Source organism: Pipistrellus hanaki (assembly GCF_964339955.1).
Source record: "Pipistrellus hanaki genome assembly, chromosome: 2".
Taxonomy (NCBI): Eukaryota; Metazoa; Chordata; class Mammalia; order Chiroptera; family Vespertilionidae; genus Pipistrellus; species Pipistrellus hanaki.
The window spans coordinates 162,404,377-162,425,737 of NC_140504.1; the positions used below are offsets into that span (position 1 = coordinate 162,404,377).

A 21,361-nucleotide genomic window follows, 5' to 3' on the forward strand; every position below is an offset into this window, starting at 1 on the left:
ACAGGGGGAGCTGGGGTTTGGTGGCCTCAGGGTTAGCCTCTGTCTGATTCATACTCACATCATTTGCCTTCTCTTTGGAGTGTCTGAACTAACAAGCCATGAACACAGCGCCTGACAGACTAGAAGTACTAGTGACAAAAGTCTGCTTTCCTTTTTGGCAAAACTTTGATACCTGCAGCTGCCCAGATCTCTTTCCTGCTGCCTAGAGGATTTGGGAAAGAGGAGCAAGTCACCAGGCCAGGTGGGGTTCTGGGGTTTTAGTTGCAGAGATGAGAGTGTTAGTATGGGGAAGGGAGATAAAAATGAGATGAAATTATAATTGTGAGAGTTGGGGAAGAGTAAATTTCAAAAAACAGATGGCTGAAGAGAAATACAGAGAACAGGCCCCAGCACCTCATCTTCCTAGCTGATTGCAGAGAGGGGGAACTCACTAATGAACACATTGACTTCCCAGCTTCTGGGAACAATAGCAAATGCTTTTTGCAGTTATCAATTGGGATCCACAGCAGGTGTGGGGGATGGAAGGTGCTGGTGATTCTAAGTTTATCTTTGGGATTTAGGTGAATAGAGAGAAAATTTAAAGAGCAAGGAGGAAGTGTTACGCCCAGACTTCGTGATCCCCAAGGACCACCAGGGAGCTGAGTCCGATGCAATAAATAAAAGAGCCTTTTCCATGCTAGCATGGGCTCTGTCCCACTCATGCTGGCAGCATGGCGGAAGAGAGCGAATTTCGCCCAGTCCAGGGGTTTTACTCCGGTCGGTGGTGATGTCACTGCCTCGGCTAACCCTGATTGGTTGGGTGAGGGCTAGGGATAACTCCGCCCTGCCCCACAGTGGAGTCCAGAGCTCATCCTCGCCCCGCCCTGCCCTCTCAGAAGGTCATATAATTGTAGCAAGAAAGCCAGACTGGTGGTTTCAATTGGACTCTCAACCTTCTTTAATTTTTAGTTTTTCTCATTGGTAAAAATTAGAACAATAGTTTTCCTTTCTATAGATCATGTGAGAACTAAACAAAACAGTTAATACATATAAAAAGTACTTTGTCTTATTGTCATTTATTTATTCAGGAAGTACTTATGAAGCACCTACTATGTATCAGGGCTATGCTAGGTCCAGGGGTATAACAGGGAAGTGGAAAGTATCGTCCCTATGGAGCAGGTCACCTAGCAAGGAAGAAGGGAGTAGACCAAGTGATTACAGATGCAGCTGTGAGTGGGAACTCAGAAAGGCCTTCTGAAGAAAGAAATAGCATTAAGGAGACCCATCATAAACAGCAGTACTCTTTCCCATCCCCAAGGAGCAGGGTCAGGGACTTAAAAGGTGATCTGGTTGACCAGATGGATAAAGGTCTGAAACCTGGTGAATGAAGCATATGTTTTCATTGAGGAGAGGCAAGCTAAGGTGTCTAGGAGTTACCTTTGCAGTCTTGCTAAAGTTGCCCAGCCTTGTCTGCCTTAAAGATTCCCTGGGGCCTGGCTGATGTCATGGGGGTTCTGAAGACTGTTTTGCCTGCCATTCACTCCTCAGGTAGCCTGTGCAGATCAGCACATCATTGTCATTTTATGGTTTCCGGTTCCCCCCTCAAGTGGAGGTGGTGGTGTTCTTTGTATGTGAATGGTTTGGGGTGGGGGAGTCAAGCTCAGTGACACATAAGACACCTTCCATTGTTCTGCCCTTTGCTCTGTTACACCTTCATCTGCCCTAATTATTTACTAGTAAGAAGGACATAAAAACAGCTTGTGTTCTTTGGAGAGGCATTTGCTGACTATGACAGTGAAAGGATTTCTAAGGACTTCCACATCTGACAAGGAAGTCAGATCAGACACTTTTCATTTTGCCTGCAGGATCCAGAAGCAATTCCCATCCCCATTGGTTTAGAACATGCAAAGTTCACACATAGATGAAATGAGGAAATAGATCCTATTTCGTGAGGAAATTTTTTTTTTTATCCTGCATTCTCTATTGGAGACTTTATAAAAGAAAGAAAGGAATAAAATATCCACATTTGCAAGAAACTGCTGGTGTCCTTGAACATCTTCCCCACATGCAGGGTAATCTGGTATTAAAAAATTGAATTTTCTACATCTGAAAGAACCCATTGATTGATGATATGGATGAATAATACCATTATGCAAATGTTATTTAAGTTAAAACAAAAAAAACTCCACCCTTATTTCCAGTCTCTTACCCCCAAAGGGGGTGGGGAAAGATTTGAGTTTGTTTTCTGAGTTAGTATATACACACAAAAAAATGTAGACACATGTCAGGAATATCAAAGGTTAGCTGGTTATATGTTCTGAGCACCTTATATGTAAGAACTAATTTAATCCCCCTTATAGCCACCTCACACTGTTATCAGTGAGGTGGCTATAAGCATCCCCCCCCCCCTTTTTTTTTCACAAATGTGGAAAAAAGAGGCAAGCCAATGTGTTTAGGAGTTACCTCTGCAGTCTTGATAAAGTTATCCAGCCTTGTCTGCTATGCAGACTCACTGGGGCCAGGCTGATGTCCTAGAGCAGGGCATTTCTCATTCTTGGAGGCACCTTGATAACAAAGCTCCAGCTTTCCCCAGATTGTCAGGTGACTCCTATCCTGGCTCCAAATAAAGATGCAGCAGGAAGCCCAGGTCTTTTCTGGGGACACCTAACATCCCACAGTGCACTGCTCAAGCACAGAAAGGCCAGAAAATTCCTGGGATCACAATGCCAACATGGAACTTAAAGGCCTACAGACTTAACCACCTTTTGTGCTGCTTGACACTGTTTTTCTTTTTTTTATTATAAAGTCTCCCATATTTGATATAAAATTTTCATCAAAATTTGACTATAAAACACATGGGACCTCACTGTTTCTTCATAAAACTTCATGTGAATCTATAATTGTCTTAATAAAAAATTTCTTTTAAGAAGAGTTGACTAGCATCGTAATGTGTATAACCACAGTCTTTAATGCATGAGTAAATTAAAAATTAAGGTATAAAATGACTGATTTATTTTGAAGTTATTATCACTTTGTAAATGTAATATAGAATGTTTTTATTTATTTCAGAGAGAGGTAGGGAAAGGGAGAGAGAGATAGAAACGTTGATGGACTGTTGTCTGCATGCTCCCTACTAAGGATTGAGCCTGAAACCTGGGCATGTGTTCTGACAGAGAACTCCTGGTGCATGTGGCAAACCTCAAAAAACTAAGCCACACAGGATGGGGGAAAATATTTTCAATGGAATTATTCCAGCAGTGGGTTGTGGTGGGCATGAAAATGAGATGGGTTAAAGTCCTAGTTACACTCTGTCTTGGGGAAAAAGCCTCCTAATTTTTATGAGCCTCAGTTTCCAAAATATGAAAAATGTGACAGTTCTGCTTATTTCACAGCATTGTTAGGAAAAGGCAGGTTTGAAGTTAAGTTTGTGTGAGTCCCAAGTTGCTTGCTCTTCCCTGCTTGGCCACTCCGAATGGAGACAATAGGTGCCACCTACAGGGAAGGGAGCCTAGGGGGCTTGTCTGCAGCCTCCTGACTGTTACCCCTTTAGCCCTTTCTGCCAATGGCTGGGAACCCATGTTCTTCTGAAAGACTAATTCTCAGATTGTCATGCCAGCTGCACTGGGATTGAAGCCTATGCTCTTCCCAGTTCAACTTGCTTCTCTTTCTCTTCCCAAATAACCTGGATTTGGAGTCCAAAGATCTTCTTTTAAGACCGGCTTTTGCTGTGTAGCTTCTGGTAAGCCACCCCCCTAGCTGAGTCTTGGGAGTCCCAGCCACAACAGGGTGCTTCTCATCCGCAAGCTTCCTCAAGCCCCCCTCCTCTGATGGGCCTCCGAAGCATATATAGAATAAGAAAGGGCTCCTCCACCTGTCTGTGTCACCCCAAAGCTGCATTCTCTCGCATTTCCCTATCCACTTTTAAAATATGGGCCTCGGGGATGGGAGGGGCACAGTTATGAGGCTTTAGTGTCTATGGATGGGGCCTAGCTGGGCAGCCTAACCCTACATGGTGTGAGGCTTCTGTCATGGAGGCATGAGGCAGGCTCTAGCCATGGAAACCAAGATGCTATAATTGGAGGGATTCAGCGCTGCTAAACTGAACATTTTGTGAAATCAATTGAGAGAAAAATCAATATGGGATTTTTTCCCCCTCCACCACAAAAAGACAAGATTCCCACACAATTAAGAGTTGGGCTGCGGTTTCCACTCTGCCTGTCATGTTCTCATGTTTCTGTGCCACTACTGTTCATCAGAAATAATTAAACATTTTCCCATGGGCAACAATTACTTGCTTAAAATATTATGAGTAAGGAGAATACATTTATAATTACCTAACCTTTCTGAAGGTGAAAATATATATTATCCTTTGATAGAACAGGAGAAGGAGTCCCGGATATGCCCTCGCACTGTGCTGTATCTCTGCTGATTACACTAATTGGCATAAGGAACGGAACAATACGTTCTTTTACACACTCAAACCTTCTCTTTCGTTTTATGTCACTTTTAGGCATCAAATGATGGTTCCTCTTTCTTGTTGTTTTTGTAAGTCATTAAATAGCCAGCCTGTAGCTATTAGGATTGCCAGACAGCATCTCGGAATTGCCCAGTGCTAGGAATAATGAGAGGGGCGAGTCTCTCTTCTCTTTGGAGTTGGTTACATTGTTAGCCACATGCAGACAGACCAGGGGCCCAGTGTTTTGTGCTTCTGCTAGTTTCCTGATTTTGCCTTACACACACACACACACACACACACACACACACACACAGTGAAAAACCAAAACAATAATCACAATAGTTAACGATTGAGTGCTCACATACTGTTAGGCACATCTAAATACATTATGCACACTACCTCATTTAATATTCAACAATTCCACAAGGCAGATTGCTATTAACACTCCCACCTTACAAATGAGAGAGCTGAGACCCAGAGATGTTATGTATTTACCCGGGATTGCATAGCAAATAAGTGGAGAAGCTGGGGGTTGGTCCAAAGTCTACACCTTTAACTGCTATGCTGTCTCTCAGATTTCTCTATCAAGTCATGTTGCTCCAAGAGTTTCTGTTAACTGACACAGAATGTATTTCCTATAGTTATCAAAAAGCTAACTATAATCATGTTTTTATGATAAAGTCCCTTTTCCCTAACTTGTTTGGCCTTGATGCTAGTTTTTAAGTCTACAAGCATGTGATAATAGTAATAGTAGCAGTATTAATATTAGTAGTAGCAGTCACCACTCACTGAGTACATACCCTGGGCTGAGCATTAACCTAGGATCACTCTGTGCCCCATTCACATGACAATGATGCTGGGTAGACTATTTCATACTTGGTTTATTCATGGAAAAACTCAGGCCTGAAAGTATGGCCAAGGTCATATGGCCTGTAAACTGTAAAGCAGGAACTTCAGAGATATGCTCATCTCATGCAGCCAGCTTTATCCCATGAGTTGTGTGCCAGGCACTGTCCTTGGCTCTGGTAATATATGGTGAATTAGACCTCTAGCCCACACCCAGCCTGCTAGATGAACTTTCTCAAATAAAATTCGACCCCAGCCCTGTCCTTGCTGCAGCAAACCTGGATGCCTGAGGCTCAGCCCTCCTCCAGTGGCCATGCTGGCCCACACCTCCTGTTCTCTCCCACCACTTCCTGCTTCAGACTCCACAGCCCTACCATGCATATCGGAATACCTTGGCCTGTGTGTTTGCTCTTCTGATTTGTGCAGCTCAGGAATACTATTCTCCACCAGCGTTTCTCAATCTTTAAAGTTTGCTCAGAATAATTACTTGGAGTCTTGTTAAAATGCAGATTCTGATTCAGTAGGTCTGGGGTAAGGCCTGATATTCTGCATTCCTGACAAGCCTCCAAATGACACTGGCAGGGCTCCAGTAGGGACCACACTTCGAATAGCAAGATCTGCTTTCAACTATGGTGGAAACCTCCCCTTAATAATCTACCCTCTCCTTCTCCTCTCCCCTCCACCCTAATGAATTAGGTAGAGCTGATAGCCTTTGCTTGAAATCAGATGATAATAGTAGCAATTGATACTTACTGAGTGCTCACCTTGAACCACATGTTGTTTGGAGTGCTTTACATTGATTATCTCATTTAATCAGCACAACAACCCTACAAGTAGTGTTATCACTTTTATTCTGAAGATGGGAAAATGAAGCACCAAGAGGTTAAATACCTCATTCAGGGTCACATAGCTGGGAAGGAGTGGAAGTTGGCTTACCCTCTGGCCCTTGTCTCTGGAGTCCATGTTTTTTTCACCTTGACTCTATGCTACTCTCAGCTATTCCCAACCCACAGTCCTGCCTCAACTGCCTCAGCTCTTTTGCTTTCCTATTCTAATGCACAACCAATATTACAAGTTGTTTACTTGCTCTTCTCTTTCAGTTAGATGGTAAATTCCTTAACACTTGGACCCTTTCTGGTATAATTCTGAATCCTAGGCACCCTGGCAATTTCTGGCGTATAGTAGGTGTTAATTACAAACTTCCAAACTACTGCACTGCATAAGCATTCATAGAACTTACCAACATCCCCATCCCTCTCAAAGGCTGGGGGAGGAAGTGTGTGTCCATGGTTACTGTCCAGCTTTCCTTCCCCCATCAACCAATCAGAACATTTATTTACTCCAGTTGTGACTCACTGGGTCTGATGGACCCCAAACTTCAGCGGCTTGTGATGTTCCCCTGGTGAGTCTCACATGCAGTTTGAGAGCCACAGCTTCATTCCAGGGCAGAGCACCTCGTGTACTCATGATAGCTGTGCAACCTGCTCACAGGCCTGTCCATGCTCCCCTGCATAACCGTCCTGAGCTGCTCCACAAGCCTGTGATGGCAGAAGGCTGGTCACTTGATGGCCACCAAGACTTGTCTGTCGTCAAGTTTATTGAGATAGTCCCTGGCTTGTTACACTGTTGTCTTGTTCATAAGAATTATGTTTCAGCCCTCCAGACATCTAATTTTGCAAATCAGTGTCAGGTATAGAAAAGACCCTGTCACTTGAGAGCAGTACACCCAGTAATTTCAAAGGTCAAAGACCCACATGGAAATTAGCTTTTCACATTGAGTTAAACACACAACAGAAAAATGTGGCCTTATTGCACACTGGCTATTTATGTATGTATAAATTAGCCCATTAGATATACTGAGAACTGATATCCTAGGACTACTCATGGATTATCTATATGGTAGTATTAACTATATCGTAGTATGGCAGAATAAAGCCGAAAGGAGTTCTGTTTTAAGGACAACCTCATAGTAGCTCTCATTTATGGCATGCCTACTTAATGACAGGCAAGTTAGTTTACCTCAAATCCTCACAACAACCCTGCAAGAAGGATACTGTTACTAGGATTCCATGCCAGAGTGTCTGACTCAAGCATGCCCAGCTCTGTGCCGCACACTCGTTATTGTCAGTGACAGCAATGTCCAGGGAGCATGCTCAGTGTGACTGGGAACCTGGGAGCAGGGCTGCCTTCCCAAGCCCTAAATTAGATAAATCACACTGAGTATTATTTTTTTTTAAAGAGTGTTGCTGACTTAACAAGTGAAATATGATAGCTCATGCTAATTCTTTCAGATGTCAGTTCTGATTAATTTCCTTATTTTTGAACGATCTGTTTCAAGTGCATTATATTGGGAGTAATTAAAACACAAGGATGCATTTGTTTCTTTGAACTATTCGTGAGGGAAGGGGGGAAGAATCATAAGCTTTTGAGCACTGATTTTAGTCTTTATCCACCTATCAGTTATCAAGGTAGAGAAACACAAATTCCCGGTCACTCACATCCAAAAATTACAAAGAATGTTTTGTTTCCTTTTTCCAGCTGATCAAAATTGCGTCTCCTAACTGTTCTGTGTCTGGAGCTAAAACTGAGCTCACTTAGCAAAATGTCTGTTTTGATAAATCGGGAACTAAAAGACCAAAACTAATGACTTCCACAGAGGAAGGTGTCCTGGGAAATATAATATAGACTAGCTGAATCGGGGGCCTGTTTGCTATGATTCTGTGTATCCGTCTGATGGGGAGCATGAATAGTTTTCTTTACACAAAGGGACCCAGGGAACGGTGAATCAGGGAATAATTGACTTGTCTTGGTATGTTTGTGAATGTGCATTTTTATCTGATGGCAAATATGCTGTTGGCCTTTGAGTCAGTCACCCGCCATAAAATTTCCTCCGCCTCACATGCACCAAGATAGTGTGCCCATCCCCTTCCCCCCCAAGAAAACATTTCAAATTAGCATTAATCAGCCAATGTCCTATTTGGGGGCCCAACAGTGAAAGCCACCTACTGCAGCTGAATGCCATTCAGCAGGCAAGAAGTGATTTGCAATATAATTTAAATGAAGAGTTGGCTTCCTTTCCCATTTAGAACACACCAGTATGGAAACCTGATTGTCAGACACTCTGGTGATGTGCATCAACTTGGCTATTCACTCAGAAAATGAAGTTTCCGGAGACACCGCACATTTAATTTATTTCCTTTTTCCCTGTGAAGTTAACTTCGGCTTGTTAAATACAATGACTATCCAAACCACAGAAAAACCAACACCATTACCATTAATTTTAATGCTCATAGCGTAATGGAAGGAGATTATATTTGTTTGGGAGTTTTTCCCCCTTTTAGTAGAATGTTTACTTGCCCCTCTCCTTATGAGTTAATTATTATTTTCCTTCCACATGCTCTGCTTATATCTGAGCAGCCAGTGTGCTTGTTAGTGTCTTCAGTTGATGAACTGCTGGTTATTCTATCATTCTACAATGTCGATCACTAAAACATCAATAGCTTGGCAGCATGGCCAGTGTATGTGTGGCTGATAGTAATGCCATGGGTCCCTGACAGGACCCTCTCCTCTATTTTTTATTTTTATTTTTATATTTTATTGATTTTTTACAGAGAGGAAGGGAGAGCTAGAAACGTAGATAAGAGAGAAACATCAACTAGCTGCCTCTTGCACACCCCTACCGGGTATGTTCCCCGCAACCAACGTACATGCCCTTGACTGGAACCTTTCAGTCCGCAGATCTATGCTCTACTGCTGAGCCAAACCGGTTTCGGCCTTCTCCTCTATTTATATAAAACATTTAGTTTTAGTAGGGTTTCTTTTCTAAGCTTTGATTGGGAGACTGAATGACTTTTTGGTGAATTACATAGTAGTGAGCAAAGAATTGGTACTTTTTCCTCTCTTATCATTTGAGTATTTATTAATTAACTAGAGGCCCAGTGCATGGAATTTGTGCATTTGAGAAATTCTCTCAGCCTTGCCTGCACATTATCGAAGTTCAGGAGCCCTCAGGGGATGTCCAACTGACAGCCTACTCCCTGTAGTGGGACATCCTTAGTGCTGCTCTGGAGGCCAGGACTTTTGGCTGAGCAGCACTCCCCTTGTGAGAGCACACTGTCCACCAGGGGGCAGCTCCTGCATTGAGCGTCTGCCCCCTGGTGGTCAGTGCACATCATAGGGACAGGTCATTCTGCTGTTTTCAATTTGCATATTAGCCCTTTATTGTATAAGGTTTTACTTTTAAAAGAATATTTTATTGATTTTTAGAGAGAGAGGAAGGGAGAGGAAGAGAGCAACATCAATGTGAGAGCAAAACATTGATTGGCTGACTCCTTCAAGTCCTTTACTGGGGATGGAACCCACAACTTGGGCATGTGCCCTTAACATGAATCAAACTAGCAACCTCCTGTTGCTTCAGATGACACCCAACCAACTTAGTCACATAGGACAGGACTGGGTATTTATTTTAAAACATCTGTTTATTCATTTAACAGGCATATAATGAGCACTCAGACTCTGGTAGCTATCAATGTACTAAAGTATTAGGGATTAAACATAAACAAGATATTGTCCATCCTCGGGGAACTCATTTTTCTGAGCAGGGATTATAACAAGAAGTTGCACCATGATGAGATAAATGGTACAAGAGACTTGGGCATAAAGTAATAGAGGAGGTGAAAAAGGGAGCTGTTCATAGTGAGAGGGCAGGAAATGCTGGAGGTAGATACCAGAGACCTAGACCTTAAGTTCTTTGAGTTGGTAGTGAAGTGATGGGTGAAGGTTGGAAAAAGTGGCACAGGGAGAGGAAATAGGGATGTGAAGTTGTGAAGCAAGCATTTTGTTGGAAAACATATATAGCTATTTAAATAATAACAGAAGCTGACATTTAAATGCTCACCATTTGCCACACCTTGTTTCAAATTCTTTTATCTACAAACTATGTTAAACCTTATAATGACTATTCAAAATAGGTATTATCAGCATATCCTTCTTTAAATTAAAACTGATGCCTGGAGATATTCAATAACTTGCCAAATATCACACAGCAGTAGGACCAAGACTTGAACCCAGGTTCTTTGACTTCTAAATATACATATTTAAATATTTTGCACAGATTCTCTTTGCCCTTTTGAGCCTTCAGTCCAGCTGTGCAGAAAAGACCTGCAAATATGACCGACATACATGACTATGTCTAAGTGGGGATAATAACAATGCCTATCACAAGTGGAGAGGATTAACTGAAGTAGAAATATATAAAGTGTTATAAACAGTGCCTGGTATGCACTAAAGTCCTTGTTTACTGGTATTATTATGATTAATATCTTAAAAGTAGTAGAGTCCAATAGTACTTAGGAATTCAAACCACTTAGGGGAAGGTTTGCAAAGGGCATTGGTGAAGCCACACTTTGTGTAGTTGCTAGCATCTAATGCAGACTTAGCTGGCTTACTAGTGGAATTATTTTTTATTTTCTTTTAAAAATTGAGAGAGAGAGAGGAGAGAGAGAGAGAGAGAGAGAGAGAGAGAGAGAGAGAGAGAGAAAGAGAGAAACATCGATGTGAGAACCATTAATTAGTTGTCTCCCACATGTGCCCTAAAGTGGGACCAAACCCACCTCCTTGTGGTGTATAGAAAGATGCTCCAACCAACTGAAGCACACATGCCAGTGCAATGGTAGAATTCTTACAGATATGACTTGGGAGGGAGTATTTCAGCATGAGAGAGTGGGATGCAGAAATGGAAGTGACTGGAAAATCCCATCATGTTTAAGAAAAGACACTAATTTGATGAAAGCAGAGGGTCTGTAAAGAGAAGCATGGAGGAATAAGGTCAAATAGGTAGGTAAAAATTGTTTGCAACTAATGATATTTATTATATAGTTGTCATAAAAACCTTTCTGGGGTTATAGGCTCCTTTTTCTTTTTTCATTTCACTTTTTTTTTAAAGTGAGTTTCAGAAAAGGTACATAACTTGCTTAAGGTCATCCAGCTAAAGAGTGATAGAACTTGGATTTGAACCCAGTCTATGGTACTTAATGTGCCGCATTCACTTGACTATACCACACATTCAGTTTCAAAGCTTTAACCATTCTAATTCATCATGAACACTTATAGAATGATTTTTACAGTGAGATAAGAAAAAATCAGAAAAACATGTCAATGCTCCTTATCAATCATGATAGCCCAACTTTTCCCACTTAATAGCCTGTGTCTACTTTCATTAAGTGGAAAGAACTGGTCTCTCTGATTTTCTGCATTCATACCCCAACTCAGATTTCCTATTTGTGTACCTGTTATAACACACACCATAGATAACATCCCACCTTCTGGAAAAAGAGCTATCGGTTAAGAGTTTGGGCTTCAAAAAACTGCTCAGTGCCAGTGTTGAAATCCCAACTCTGTCTTTCATAGCTTCAGCCATGCACAAGATCCTTACATTCTCTGTTCCTATTTTCTTATCTGTTTAATGTTGGTAATAATAGTCTACATCAGTGGGTTGCTGTTAGGAATAAATGAATTAATATAGAGACTAAAAACTGTACCTAAACTTCTGTGATCATTCATTAAATATTAGCACTATGATTGCCATTTGTATGCCTTATATCTCATGTCTCTTTAAATAAAAAACTGTAAAAAATAAATAAAGAAAGAAAGAAAGAAAGAAAGAAAGAAAGAAAGAGAAAGAAAAAAAGAAAGAAATGTGATTGGCTCTGTTGGTGAGAGCATGGGAAAGTTATCCTTTCATATATTGCTGTAGATAGTATAAAATTGTGCAGCCTTTGTAAATGGTAATTTGACAGCATCTATCAAAATTTAAAAGATGTTTCTTTTACCCAATAATTCTCCTTCTAGGTATTTATTCTACAGATAGATTCACTCCAGGAAAAAAATGTATAATCTGTACTGTTGAATTTTAGACTATGTATGTATAACCCAGTCCAAATTCTTTTTTTAAAAATATATTTTATTGATTTTTTACAGAGAGGAAGGGAGAGAGATAGAGAGCCAGAAATGTCGATGAGAGAGAAACATCGACCAGCTGCCTCCTGCACACCCCCCACTGGGGATGTGCCCGCAACCAACGTACATGCCCCTGACCAGAATCTAACCCGGGACCTTTCAGTCCGCAGACCGACACTCTACCACTGAGCCAAACCGGTTTCGGCCCAGTCCAAATTCTTAAACTAAAGATTTGCAAATGTTTTATGCTTAGTTTGTACCCTCTATATTGTCCAGCACAAGGCTAGGTACAGAGGCACACATTCCCTTTTGTTTATCCTGGCATGATTCCTATGATCTCTGTGCCCCAGGTCCACCTCATGGATCATCACATCTGCCTCAGAAAGATGCTCCATTGTGACAACTGTGTACTTCATCCTCTTTTCTCCTTCAGTGGTTTGCTTTTGAAACTGACATATACTTCTTTCATTGCAGCTATGTCCTTGGCTTTTCTCAATGACTATTCCTGATTCGTGGCCCTGGCAATCTTGGGCAAACATCATCCACTTTCTTCAGTCCAGACCTCAGGACCCGACTTTCTCCAGCATCACCCCCACCCAGCCTGAACACATTGACCAAACTGTTTTTTAGGACACCCCGTGAGTAAATTGCTTGGTTCTTTTATGCAAATAATTCAAATCATCCCCATCTCCCCCTTCTGCACCCTCCACTTTTGAGCATGATTTTGTATCTCTCAAAAGCTGTTCCAATTCTCTTACTTTCTGGGACTAACTGCTGGTCCTTTAGTAGTTCGGTCTCTCAGGTTCATTCTTTGTTTAATCACTACTGACTTATCCAAGGAGGTGGTGGCAAGGGGAATCTGAGAACTTAAAGGCACAAGCCTTTGTTCTCCTGTGTGGTTGCAGTCAGGGTTACTTGTCTCTGACTTAGATTGGAGACTAAATGGATTAGAATAAAACCAATTTAAGGGGGGAAAAAGAAATGTTCACAGACACAGAAATGGAGATTCCTGCTATCTTGGCTGTCTAAGATCGGCAGGCCTCACCAAGGAATTTAAAGAGTAATGTTTCTTATCATAAGTGACAGAAATATGCTGCTTTCTGCATCAGTAGATATGAAGATTAAAGGGTCTGACTGTATTAAACAATTTTGCACAGCACCAGGCACTCTGGGCTCTGCTCTCTGCCTTATTACCTTTCATCGTGTGGCTATTTCAGGCCCAATTTAAGAATACAATGCAGTCTGGCTTGGCAAATTGACGTTCCTTAATTTAAAGTGTCTTGTGGGAGAATTAAGAAATTATGGAACAATTATTTGCCCTCAGTTGAAAGTGGGGTGGCATCCTGTGATCCTTGTACATCAGCCATTTGAAATGATTAAGTCACATAATTGAATTACTTCTTTGCCCCCCCTCATATCATGTATCAAATACATCAGTGTTTTGTGTTGGGAAATGTTTCCATATAAATGAAGTAGGAGTTGGCTTTGGTGATTGACCTGAATGTCAAAGAAAAACACCACAGCGGAGTGGACAGACACCTCGAGGTTTTGTGGGGGAGGCTACTTAGCAGAGCAAGTGTTTTATTTGTAATTTACGTGGAAATTTACAGCTCAAGACTGTACACGTGATATGGGGGGGTGCATCCTTCCCTTGGCTATCTTCCCAGCGTCCTTCAGTGTGCAGTTCAAGGGTCTGCCACTCATCTTCAAAGCTTTCTAATTAACATTCCCCAGGAGCCAAAATGGTGGGCTTGGGGTACCTTCCTTTGTCCTGCATGATTTCCCATATGCACATCCATCCTAGTGCCTCACACACGAGGACAAGTCACCTTTCCAGGCACTGTGGCTAAGCTGGGGACCATGTCCATGTCAGTCAGGATGGCCAGTAACTGTCTGTCAAATGAGGATTTATTTGGAAATCTCAATGGTTTCATTTCTAAGCTCAGTTTTCATTTGTGGAGTGGGAATCAGAAGGAGGCAAAATCTCTTAGTAATTTCTAAAGCTTTACTCTTAAGTAGGGGTTTTGTCCCATGTATCCTTAGGTCTTTTTGTTAAGAATTCATCAAACACCGACTCTATTTAAAAAAAAAAAAATGTTTGCTAGGCACCTGTTCTATACAAACGATAGGGTAGCTACTGAGAGGCAAAATAATAATAATAATAATAATAATAATAATAATAGCCAAAATGTATTTCCTGTTTCTTAGAGGAGCTGAAACTCCAGTTGGGGATTGGAGGGGTCCCCACGGGAAATAGCCCTGGTGACTGAGAGAGCAGGCGGTGGGCTGGAGAATAGTCCTGGATGATGAGAAGGGGCGATGGTACATTGCATTGCATTGCATTCTTCTCTGGGTTTGTACTGCCCTGGGTCTGCCCTGCCAGTGCTCCCTCCCACATCATCCATTTAGGAACCCAGCTTAGAAGAAAACTCTTAGACTAATGTGGTCAGGCTAGACAGGGGCCTTTCATTTTAAAGCTCCTCCAGAGGAGAGAGATTTTACAGCGCTGTTCTCCCCCTCAGCCCCACCCCAGCTCCCAACTCTCCATGTACCGTGAAGCCTCCGAGTCTTTGAATTCTTTGTCTGTTCTGTGTGGCATGAGGATCTCTCTCTCTCCTTTGAAAGCTCTTTCCCTTTCTTTCCCTTTGTCCGAGAGCACTCCTGGAGCTTTAAAACCCAACCACGGCTATCTTCCTGAGTGTCTGTGTGGAAAGGATTAATCAAGTCTGTCAAACATTGAGCTGGGAAACCTTTAATATTTCTAAAAGGTTTAAAGCCGGCATATTTATCACACGCATAGTTGCGAATACTCTATTTTTTTAATAAAAAAAATAAATGCTCACTGTAAAATATTGTGGTGATGAGCACCATGGGTGAATGGCTTGTGCAGGGGTCCCGTTGTGATACTGGAAGAGAGATTCTGGCAAAATCTTTCTCTGACATCACTCCCCTAGGAGTTGCCCGTCATCTATCACACTCCTATTTATTTGCATGAATGTCTCATATTGTGGAATTCTACATTCTTGGTGCTGAAAGGAATGTAGGAGAAAGAGACTCATTTTTGTTGCGTGCCTTCTATTCATTGTGTCTGCATGCTGTAAGTGGGTTTCCACAACAGCCCCTCATAGTAGGCCCTATCACTGCTGATTTATTGACAAGGAAATGAAGAGTCAAAAAGTGAAGCAATTTTCTCAAGATCACATAAATATTCATTTGCAAATCCAGGACTTGACCTTAAGCCTGTTTAAGTCTTTCACTCAGTTTATGTGGCAAGGGCCTAGCTAAAGCTTAACAAGTGGTTGGTACCCAGGAAAGGGTGGCCAGAGCTATCACCACTATTAGTGTGAAGCTGCCTGGAGATTCTCAATGAAGGTCTTTGCTCAGGCTGTTAGGCACTATCCTCAAAATCTGAGTTGTGTGTGTGGAGATGGATAACCCAGCAGTGGTGAGGGTATTCCCTGAGTAGGGAGAGGCTCAGGCTTTTTACAAATGAATATGGCTAATATAAACCCTGAATGCCATCATTTACAAAGTGCTTTCACAGGCACGACCTAACTTACATTACTCTGCAGGCTTGTGAAGGGATGTCAGCACTACTACCATTTTACAGATAGGAAAACTGAGGCCCAGAGACATGACAGGTAAGTCCTCCCCAGATCATTCAGCCAAAAGCCACTGATTGGATGTTCAGACTCTTCTTCTGGTGTCAAAGCCACTGTCTTTCCACTAGGCTATGATATTTAAAAAAATTATTTCCAAGTATTCAAAAAATAATGTTTTGAAACTTGAAAAGACCTTTGGTACCCATCAATTCTGTTTCCCAGGTTTGACACCTGCAGCCCAGACCCTGGAAGCAGCGTCACAGAGGCCATGCTATGTCCAGTGACAGCACAGAGGAAAGATGGATTCGCGTGGATGGGGATATGGCACGTGGTTGTATGCTAGGGGCTACAGAACACACTTAAAACCAGAAAAGCCTGCTCCAGGTGTGACTCTTAGTGATGTTCTAGAAGGAGGAGAAGGATTTTAACAGAGGGAGGAGATTCAACAAGTGATACTAAAATGGAAGATAGGAATAATTGTGTAGCAAAATGACAGCATGGTGGTCCCATGGGCGGGGGCCCTTCAAGGAAGCTCCAGTTTGTTGTGCCAATATAATTAGTTGTGTAACCGCATTCCCAGTCAGCCACCACAGTGCTGCACACATCTACTGGTAATTAGCCCCCTGCCAGCCCGACGGTGTCTTCTGCACGCCTTCACTTCTGCTCCAGCTTTGCCTCAGAGCCAGCCACCAAAAGAAAGGGCCTAAGGTTGGGGAGATTGGCAGTTTCAATCTCACCTTCTCTATGAGTGCACCTCTCTGTTTTCCAAATACATTGGGAGAAAAAAAGACTTAGAAGGAGGAGGAGCTTTTTCTGCTCTGGATTACTGTGAAGACAACAAACCTAATTCTGGAACTCTTTTGGGTGGGCGAGATGTTTCCCCAGTTTGCATTTAGCAAACTGTAATTAGCGTCGGCAGGAGAAGAGAAAAGACTGTGCTGGGGACACCTCTTCTCTGCATAGCAGCCTCTGTTCTAAAGGGCGGTCCCAGCATCGGGCTTTTCTTGTGGGGGCCATGTACGGAGACCATGGGTAGTTGAGATGGGCTTGTTCAGGGGGTGAAGAATGTACATATAGTGGGGGCAGAGGCCAGGGCATGGTCCATTTCAGATGGCAGAGGAAACATTGTTTACTTGTCAGCCTGTTGAAATCCCAAGGCTCCTGTATGGTTTCATTCATTCTACAAGCATACATGAGCTCTCACCCAGAGGAGCCCTAATGTCTGCTGGATACGAAGCGGCTGACACACAAAGAACCAGCTAAGCCCCAAATTTTGATTTGGGGACCATTGAGTAAACCAGACACTCCCTCCCTGTGTTAGATAGGATAAGCAATAGTAGTTGCCTTAATCAACAGCTTCTCCCAACTTAATATTTAACAAAATAAAAGTGCATTGTTGTTCTTCATGCAGTCATTCAGGAACTCAGGTTTTTTTTGTGGTTTTTTTTTTTTTTTCTTTTTTTTTTCTGTCTTATGTATGTCACCATCATTTCTAATATGTGGCTTCTGAGGTTTCTGAAGGGGATAAAAAGGAAGATTTTTAGGGGCCTTTTGAAAGCTGTCTACATTCCTTCCACCCATATTCTGTTGGCCAAAATTCAGTTGCAAGCCCCCATTTAATTGTAAGTGCTCTGGGAAATACAGCTTAACCATGTGTCAAGCCTAGATAAAGTCAGTTGCTATTCAAACAAATGAAAGATGATCTAGATTGCCCTTCATGACCACTTTGAGGGGACCTTCCAGGAAAAATGATTTTCCAGTGTAGAATTGAACACTGATACTGAAAATTTAACTCATATAAATTATCTGGAAGAGCCTGAAATGACTTCACAACTTTTGATTTCAAAACTCAGTTTTCAGTATTCCATCTTAAAAATAGAAATGACAAAGACTCGTGAATAAACATGTGTATTTCCACATTACTTACAATTTGGAAAAAAGCAAACAACCTACATTTCCTAACAATGAGAAAGATGTTTTACTGAAGTTTTCACATTCAAATAATGTAGTCATTAAATAAAATGTTTATACAGAATTTTCAATGTTTTTAATGGCATATACACATAAAGGCAGACTTCAGAACCTTATGTACAACACAGTTCAATTTTTGTTGCAAACATGTGTAAGAATGTAGACATAGACATCTAAAAAAAAGTTGAAGTGAATGCACTGAGATATTAGGGATAAGGACTTTTATTTTCCTTTTTATATTTTTCTCTTAAATCTGATAGCATGATATGTATGCAAAGCTTTTGTAAATATACAAATAAATTAATTAAAATATTTCAAAAGTGTGAAGTAGAAAGAATAGCTTTGGATTAGGATTGACTCAGGTGGAGGTACATGATCCCAAATATCTCAGGAGGGAGCAACCAGAGGGTGTGTGTAAGCCATGTTCTGGAGTGTGTCAAGTCCAGAGGGAATAATGGGCTGGAGACCAGAGGATATCACGAAGGTTAGGATTTAAGCAAATAATTTTCTCAATAAGGCTAAATTGCACAAATCTCAACTTTAACTGGCTTTCAAAATGGGAAAGCTGAATGGATTTAAAAATATAAGATCAGGGCAATGGGTTCAAACCTTGGCTCCACTAGCTGTGTGGTTTTGGGCATGCATCCTATCCACAGTTAACCTAATTTTAAACATGGAATTAAAAAACAATGGAAATAATACTATGTTCTTATGGTATTACTATGACATTACATGCGATTACACACACAGTAAGGAGGCCCCAAGGGTCAAAATATGAGAGACTTTAATAGTTGGGTCCATGAATATACTTTCTATGAATCACTAGAAACAAGTTAAGGATGGAATTGTGGTGTCTGTGACTGACAGATGACACCTTTGATTAGCTGGGATTCTTTTAGCATCTAAGGAAAAAGGTGAGACAGAATCCAGCCTGGTTCACAGAAGCTCAGGTAACACTGTGGAAGCTAAAACCTGACACCTCCCACCAAGCTCAAAGGGGTGTACTTTGAGATAAAGCTTTCTGTATTACGAATATTCATAATCTTCTTCAGCCTTCATTCCTCTCCTTCATCCCTACCTTCTTCCACCAAACCACCATCAGGACCACCTGGAGCTTTAGCCTAGAGGATGCTCACCTGAAATTTGGGGATGTTTTTCCTGGGCAGTCTCCTTCATTTTTCTTTTGCATATTAGGCTTGGCATCCAAGTGATCAAGGCCCACTCCATGTCCAGCCTACATACTAACTGGGAGAAAAGTGAAGCCTCCTGAAGGAAATCTTTCTCCAAGACATATTCAAGACAACTGCATTGGTTTTCGCCAGCTGATTCTGGGTAAGCAGGCACTCAGGCTGTGACACTGCACCTTTCTACAGAATTAACAGAGAAGAAAGTCAGCCCAGATGCTGTGACTTCACATCTGTCCTAGTCAGCTCAAGCTGCTTTTCCAAAAATACCATGGGCAGGTCGGTTTAAACAACAAGCCTTTATTTCTCAAAGATCTGGAGCCTGGGAACTCCAAACCAATGTGCTGGCACATCCAGTGTCTGGTGAGGGTTAATTTATTGGTTTGTGGGTAGTCATCTTCTCCTTGTATTCTCAGATGGCAGAAAGAGCAGAGAGAAAGCCAGTTTTCTCTTCTCTTATAAGGGCATTAATCCCATTCCTGAGGGCTCCACCCTCATGACCTAATTATCCCCTTAAGTCCCTGCCTCCTAAAACCATCACATTAGGCATTAGGATTTCAACATTTGAATTTGGGTGGGGGATGACACAAACGTGCATCTATACCAGTATTCTTGCTACATAAGCAAGAGCTTTGAACCATTTTTCCAATTCTATCTGAAGATAGTCTCAACAGATCATTGCGGCCAACACTTCAAAGTAATGGGCCCATTTGTGTTCCTGATATGCCCAAGCATTGACACACCCAGTACATCTAGCTCTTACACATTGATTCCTCCATCAAGAAGAGGGTTTTTCTGTTTTGTTTTTTTTTTCCTTTTTTTTTCTTTCTTTTTTTCATCTGCTTCCCTCCATCCTTCCTACCTTACCCCAGCACATCTTGATTTACATGGTTGTTAAACTGAGCAAATATGGGATGGAAGTTCCTGATAATTGCACAGATATCATTTTGGTTGTCTATACCCTTTCCCTGCATGGTTGAAGAGGACAAATTTGCTGATGATTCTGCAGTGTCCTGGAAATATAGTGTAAAGCTCTTTAGTTTAATTTAAATAGTGCCCAGTGAGTTCTAAGAGAAAGGAGCATGAAAGGAAATGGCTTTGTTTGCAGCTTAGAGACTCTCCCAAATTCTAGAAAAGTCTCTGATGTATGCTGCCAAGAAGCCTGTTGCTGATTATGCTGGATGCCCCCTAAATTAGTGAGGGTTGGACTTGGAGGTGACAACAATCGCTGAGTCTCTGGAGCAGAAAATGCAACACTAATACATATATTTCAGAAATGTCCTTCTGTCTCCATGTTTAAAGGATAAAGTGTTGATGAGGATCAATTTAATATTGACTTTAAATTTTTCAGTTGATCCAGAGCTCTTTTTATTAAGTAATGTGCACAAAAACATTTTGTCCTATGCCAACTGGATAGCTTGGAGAATTTCCTTTAGAATATGGAAACCTGGATAGAACTAAAAATGCTATACTGTTATTTATTTTTTATCCATTCTTTAATAAATATTTATTAAGCACCTGCTATGCACCCTACAAACTATGTTAGACTATGAGCAAGACACAATTTGCCCTCAAAGAATGTAACATCTAATGATCTCAACAGATACATCAATGAACAGTCCTGGCCTCAAGGGAAATGTTTTATTAGATGTTAAGTACAGGGCATGTGGAAACACTGAGGAAGGACTCACAGAAGGTATCCTATGAGCTTGTTGACTACTTAGCTCTTGTCAAACAAAAATGAATGAATGAACAAATGAATGAATGAATGAATGAATGAGAGATGGCTATCAACCTAAAATTTGAAGGGAAGTAAAAATTGGCTAAACTGAAAAGTAGGCAGAGGCTTTTCAGACTGAGGAAAAAGGCATGTGCAAATATAGAAAGATGTGCTGCTTTAAATATAGCACATTTTTCCTTTGCATGTTTGGCTTGGCAAACAGGAGAGACAGAATCCAGCCTGGTTGAAAGAAGGCAAATGGTGGGCTCTAGGTAGTTAAGAAACATACATAATGACCTTGAGTGTTAAGCTACCTGTGTACATAGACATATTGACAGAAGGCAGGGTGGACCCCAGAAAACTTGCACCCAATTATAGAACAGGCCTCAACATGCAGGGAACGAACACACGGATGCATTATGTTTGTGCTGTTGGAATGGCAATCACATCTAAAGGAAGTAGTTGCACATGGGCTCACCTCCTTTGGATGCTTTCCTGAAGAAGCAGCCCAGGAGAATCAAATGCCCCTTCTAGGGGACAGACCTAGATTCAATCCTGCTTCTGCCATCCTACACTGAGCAGGTCCTCCTGCGTGCTGCAAACCAGGCTGTCTCTTCAGTTTTGTCTGAATGTGAGGCACCAACCG

General features: G+C 41.6%; 1 long non-coding RNA gene across 1 annotated transcript in view; it reads left to right on the forward strand.

The window, feature by feature from the left end:
- Positions 1-12,730: 12,730 nt before the first annotated feature.
- Positions 12,731-21,361, forward strand: part of LOC311616765 — a 347,537-nt gene continuing 338,906 nt past the window's right edge. The window contains exon 1 of the long non-coding RNA XR_014793990.1: positions 12,731-12,876. This is a non-coding gene — a long non-coding RNA (uncharacterized lncRNA). The remainder of the gene's footprint in view (positions 12,877-21,361) is intronic.